This window comes from Leopardus geoffroyi, chromosome X (assembly GCF_018350155.1).
Source record: "Leopardus geoffroyi isolate Oge1 chromosome X, O.geoffroyi_Oge1_pat1.0, whole genome shotgun sequence".
NCBI lineage: Eukaryota > Metazoa > Chordata > Mammalia > Carnivora > Felidae > Leopardus > Leopardus geoffroyi.
The window spans coordinates 127,445,635-127,452,003 of NC_059343.1; positions in this window are offsets into that span (position 1 = coordinate 127,445,635).

The window sequence follows — 6,369 nt, forward strand, 5'->3', positions numbered from 1 at the left end:
GTGCGATTGCACTAGATGTGCACCCTGCCGGTCCCAGGGAACTGCGGGAGGCGCCCTGGCGCTTCTCCGGAACTCCCCGTGAGGTCCGTCACTTCGAGATCCAAGTTCCAGCCGAAAGCACACAAGCAGGGCTTGGCGTGGACGGACACGACGACTTGCGCGACTCTGCACGCAGACGTCCCGCTCGTCCCGCCGGGACGTCTAGGCGTCGCGCGGCCCACCGGGCCCGACCGCTAGAAAGGAGCGCGCGGGAGCCGAGCCCAGAGGGGCGCGCAGGCGACCGGCTTGTTTTGATTGGGCAGGGGACACGTCCGTCAGGCCGCGGGGCCGGGGCTTCCGCGGGCGGCCTGGGAGCGGCCCCGTCCCGAGCCGAGCTGGGGCATTGGCGGAGCTAGCCGGAAGGGGTGGGCAGGAAGGCGGTGCCCCGCGACCTGTGGGGCGGGGCTTCCGGTGGCGCGCTGAGGGACAGGAGGAGACCGGTGCCGGGGCGGTGAGGGTGGGCGCGGCGTGCCCGGACGACGCCCCGGCCCTCTGGACACCGCCCTCCGTCCCTGGGCTCCGCCCTCCGCCCCTGGGCTCCGCCCCCCGCCTCTCCGGGTCCTGGCCCCTGCCAGAGTCTCCGTTCCCCGAGGCCTGGGGACCTGTGCGTTCCGCCGGGGCGAGGCCGACCTGACGGTGTCTGGCCCTCTAGACGGCCAGGGCCGGTGAATCGGGGCCCCCGGGGGCCTAGTGAGGGGAGAAGGGGGCGGCGGCCCCACCGGGATGACCAAGGGCATAGTCACCGCGTCTGCAGCCCCTCCCCGCCCTGGCCTCGGAGAGCGGCCTTGCTGTGCGGTCCGGGGCGCATCCAGCCTCCCGGGGACCGGATCGCGGCACCCCCGCCCCACTCCCCCCCCCCCCCGCCTCCACCCCTTCCTTGCCCGGCGCGCTGTGTGTTCCAGCGACCCTGAGTGCGTCTGGGACAGTTCTCTGTAAAGCATGGATCCCACCTCCACACACACACAGGCCTAGTACCCGGTACCCGGGAAAAGGTGGGCAGAGCTGGTGCCCGTACCCGCGAGTGTGGTGTTGGCCAGGGGAGCTCTCCAGGCTCCTGCAGGTGAGGACGGCAGGAAGGTAACAAAGTCTTTCCCACGCCACTTGACAGGTGTGGCCCCCCTGGGAGAGAGTCCTGCCCGAGTCACCCTGTTCTCCAGGACCACCTGTGGTTGTCCCTGCCTGTCACCTGGGGAGGTCACAAGCAAGGGCGGCCCCGCAGAGGCAGAGAAAGCTCGTGGCTCCTCTACAAGTGGGTGCCATCAGGAACCATCCGTCCCCGTGGTTCTCAGGCTGGACGGCCGCGTGGGAACACCTGGAGGGCTTGTTCAACCTCGCGACGCCGGACTCCACCCCGGAGTCTCTGATCTGGCAGATCCGCGGTGGGGCCTGAGAACTTGTGACTCTAACAAGCTCCGGGCTGACGCTGCTGCCACCACCACGGGTCTGGGACCCCCTCTGTGAGGAGCACTGCTGCGGAGACCTGAGACTCACTCCTAGGTGTGTGCGTGCCCCGTGCCCTCCCTACCTGGGCATGGCCCCTTGGCCGGGTCCCCACGGGCCTGGGAAACGCCAGGAGGCTGCTAGCCCTCGAGGATTCGGGGACTTCCCATCGAGGGGCAGTCAGCGTTTCCTGCCCCGGTTTGTCTGGAGGGCACCGTCCACAGCCCGGGCGGGGAGAAGGTGTCTGTCGGGTTTGTACAGGCGCCCGGCAAGTCCCAGACCGGAGCGGATAGGTCCGGACACGTAGGAGAGAGAGGGGCGGAGATCAGAGTGGGGCCCGGCAGCGGGGATGCAAAGAACCCTTGGATGAGGCAGACGACAGAGCCGCACCCTGAGCTCGGGGCCGGGGGAGGACCCTGGGCCCTGAGACCGAGAACGTGGACTTGGGGGGAGCGTGCAGACGGGAAAGGGGGTCGGTCGTCCGCCCGGGACCGGCCCTGCCAGTCGTCTGGTCCGTGGGTGCCGTCGGCCCTCTAGCTGCTGGGAAGCCACTGCCTTTCTCCAGCAACATGGCCTCCCAGGTCCCCGGCGGTGCCGCCCGGAGCTGCTCGGCACCCGGCGCCACGACCGCCACCCACGCACTAGGGCCGGTCTCTTTGGTGGTCGCTGTTCGTTTGACTCCGCGGTGGCTTGTCCCCGGCTGGTGGGGGCAATGCAGTGCCCGGCACCGGCCGCCATTTGTCTCCAGAATGAGCAGCTCTGCAAGGTGGCGCACGAGCGTGTTCTGGCCGTGGGGTCAAAGGGTGTAGCCTCTGCCTTTCCTTCTCCCTGCTCGCGCCCCCTGCCTCTAGCTACCTACCGGGTCTTGGCGCTTTTCCTGCTGGACCGCTTCAAGCTCTCTCTATAGGTTAATGCTACGAGGCCTGAGTCACGTCTTGCTAATCTTTCCCCGAGCTGCGCTGTCACTTGTCTCTTGACTGTGGTTTTGGGTTTGTTCAGGCCAGGCAGACGCGTTTAGTTTCTGTGTCATCGGGCTTTCCAGGCTCTTCCTAACGGCTTCCGGGCTTTCTCGTGGGTTCCTTTGCTCCAGACTTACTCAGAGAGGCTTTCTCCACGTAAATACCTGAGTGGCTCTGCGACGTGGCACACGAGCGTGTTGTGGCCGTGGGATCAAACGGACTAGCCTCTGCCTCTCGTCCTCCCTGCTCCCCCCGCCCCCAGCGACCGGGTCGTGGCGCTTCCCTGCTGGACCGCTTCCATGTATTTCCCACCCATTGCTGCACACCGAGTTACCCCGACGTACCCCTGCCACCACTAATCCCTGTGATCTGACCTCCACACTGTCTGAGGACAGGCTCCTAGAGGGCTCGGTTGGGGGGCTCCGGCTCAAGGTGGCTCACAGGCCGCAGTCCAGGCATCAGCTAGGGCCCAAGCCACCGGGTCTGCCTGTCGGGCGGGCCCTGCGTCCAAGCTGGCTCCCGTGGCTGTGGCGGGGCCTCGGTGCCTCCCCCGTGGGGCCCCTCCATAGGGCAGCACAGGGCAGGGCTTCCCAGAGCCAGCGATGTGACAGACGGGAGACAGAAAGAGACAGAGAGCGAGGGGGCGGGGGGCGGGGGGAGAGAGAAGAGAGGGGCCCCGAGATTGAAGCCTCAGCCGTTTTACAACTTCATGTCTGTGTTCCTGTTCCCTCCCCTCTGCTGTGTCCTTCTAGGTCACACGGGTCCACCTGGAGCAGTGCTGGAGGGGACGACACAGGAGGAGCGTCCTGGCTCCTGAACCTGGGTGCGGGTGTCCTGGTCTCACAGGGCCCCTCAGGAACACGTCCTTTGTCTAAAGGGGGGGGGGGTGGCACGTTCCGGCCCGCGGACCAAGGCAGGCAGGGCCCGCATTTGTATGGGCAGAGGGTGGCTCTTCGTCTTTAAAGGCTTGCAGACAAAACGCACAAAGAGCCAGAGACAGGAAGAAGAATATGGGACCGGGTTCCCGGGCGGCCCACGCAGCCCAAGAGGGGCGCTTTCTGCCCTTTGCGGGGCAGCGTGCAGCCCTGGCGGCCGTCCGGGCACAGGGGCGGGCAGCTGTCTGTCGTCACGGCAGCCGGTCAGCACCGTTGCCAGCGTGCTGAGTCCTGCCCGGGCCTGAGAGCAGGAGGCTCCGGACCGCCGGTGCTCCCGCCCGGGCGCCTCAGTCCTGCCCCCGCATCCTCTCCTTCCCGCCCCGTGAGGCAGGCAGGGGTGACCTCTCTCCGCACACAGGCGTGCCCCCCCTTCTGCCCCCTGCCCTCCGCCGGGCGGCTGGCAAGCGGGTGAGGGCAGGGAGTGGAGAGGAGTGGGCCCCTCCTCAGTGATGGTTCGGGTAGCCGGGTGGCCCCGTGCTGGACTCCGGTGGCCCAGGTGGTGGCAGGCACCGGCTTGCGGTGGGGGAGGGGCGGGGTGCAGCTGTCAATTCAGGAAGGAGCTCCCACCGTGGCCACAGGAGGCCAGCAGCATCTGGTTTCCCTGGGGAAGTGCCCACCCCGTCCTTCCTGGCTGGGCCTCAGAGATGAGTTCGCCCTGACACGCTCTGACATGCTCCCGAGCTCTGTGTGTCACGCCGGTTCTGTGGGCCGGACCTTTCCCGTTGGCCGTTGCTGCCGCGCAGGGCCAGGGCCCGGGGTGCAGCTCCTGGCACCGTGGGGGGGGGGGGCGGGCGGCCGCCGTGTGCTCTTTGAACCCGAGGACAGAGGGTCTCGGGGCAGCCGGGCCGTGTCCCGGGAGCAGCGGCAGAGACCAGGGCGTTGCTTGCTGGGCCTGACCTCGGGGACCGTGGTCGTGGCTCCTGGGGACATCCCCCGGCCAGCGTATCGGGTGGCTTGGTCCTGAAGACGGCCCCCCGGAGACCCACAGGCCCAGTGTGGCCCCACACGCCGGGGCCATCTGACCGGCGTCGTCGCCAGCCCCCTGGCGTGTGTCTGAGCTGAACGGCTTTCCCGTCCCTCGGCCCCGGCAGGAGGAACAGCAAGGAGGGCCCGGCTTCTCCCGGCGGCCTTCCCTCGGAGGCCTCCTGCCCCTGGTGGCGGCGGCGGCGGGGGCGGGGGGGTGGGGGGGGAGGGGCGCGGAGTCTTCCCTTTCCCTCCCGGGGCCGCGCAGGCGCTCCCCCTGGTGGCCGGCCCTGTGGGTGGGCGCAGCCCCCCCGGCAGCCAGATCCCGCGCCCGCTCACCTGCCCACCCACCTTCGGTGCCCATCCCTGCACCTCACCGTCTCTGCCCGAGGACGTCTGTGCCCGGCCGGTCCTCGGCAGGTGTGCCGGCTCAAGGGCAACCCCCCACCCCACGCGTGGCTCAGGGGTTTGCTCAACCCCGCCCCCGCCGCCGCCAGTGGCCTGGCTGGGCTCCTGGAGACCTGCTGAGAGACCCGGCCCGGCCCGTGGGGAGCCCGTGGGGAGCCCGTGGGGAGCCCGTGGGGAGCGCCAGAGGCGGCGGAAGCCGGCCCCACCTCTGAGCCGCACGGCACAGCGGCCCCAGCTGGGGACCGCCCTCCCCTGGATGCACCTGCCCCGGAGGAGGAGACCCCACCCTCTGGGGGAGCCGTCTGCACTTGCCATGGGCCCGCTCCCCCACACCCACCCGAGCGGGAGCGGGAGGAGACCGACCGTCCAGAGCTGCAGAGCGCTGAGCGCACGGGAGGTGCCTGTGGCGGGCACCTGTCGCTCTGCTCTGCGTGCTCGCTGGCCCTGTCTTAGCGGCCACCCCATCCTCTTTCCCTTGGTCCCGCCGGGGTTCCGTGGGGTTCCGTGGTCGGGGCTGCCCTGGAGCACCTTGGCCCTATGCCCTGGAGCGGGGCGTGGCCACCCGCGCTGGGGTGGGGCCCACAGGATCCTAAGGGGCCCCGGACTAAGAGGTGCTGGGACTCCCTCGCTGGCTCCGGTGAGCGGCAGCAGCCCCACCCACCCTGAGGGGCCGGGTGCCCCCCTTTCCTCACCCCAGTCCCCTTCCAGCCTCTTTTGGGGGCATGGGGGGCGGCGGGCGATGGGGCAGAAGGGCGACAGGCAGGGCCAGGTGCAGAGGTGTGGCCGGGGCGGGCTGGAGGCTGGCTGTGGGGTGGGGCCGGTCAGCTTCCCCCTGCCCTGTGCTGCCTGGACTCCAAGGATGGGGGGCGGGGGCGTGCTGCTCCCCACCGGGGTGGCCAGCGGTCCCGTCCCTACACTTAGAAGATGAGATGGGGCCAGCCTGCGGTCGCCGTGTGGCCGGGGACCGCTCCTCTGCTCCTGGCGCCCCGCCTGGCAGGCAAGGCCTGGGCGCTGGTGCGGGTGCGGCGGGGCTGGGCCACCATCCCCGCTGGCTCCGGGCAGGTGGCCAGGCCTCCACACCCTGTGTGTGAGCCCGGTGGCGGGCCCGGGCCTTGCCCCTCCCTGTCTCCTCCTAGCACCTAGCGGCCGGGGTGTCCTGCCGGGACTCTGCCAGTGCACCGGGTGGGTCCCAGCCCGCTTGCCGCTCGTAGGACGGAGTCCCGGTGCCGTGCGCCCGTCCTACCCCAGAGCCCTCTGCAGGGATGGAGCCCCAGCCCTGCTCCCTTCTGCCCCCTGCCTGGGCAGGGCCGGGTCTGTCCTGTAGCCTCCCCCCGGGGCGGAGCCTTCCCCCCGGGGCTTGTTCCCCACCCCCAGGCTGGCATCTGTCGCCCTTGCTTCCCTGCGTCTGTCACAGCTGCCTGGACAGGATGTGGCATCCGGGGAGGGACAGGGGCTCCTCCTCAGCTCAGCCCAGCTCTGGAGCTGTCCTGTGGGGACCCTGGCCAGCATGCCCCGCAGAAGTGGTGGGGCCTGACTTTATTCACCTGCGTGCGGCCTGCCTTGAGAGGGCGGTGTCGCCCGGGACTGGCCACCGGGCGCCTAGGGTGGCAGGGCCGCCGCCAGTT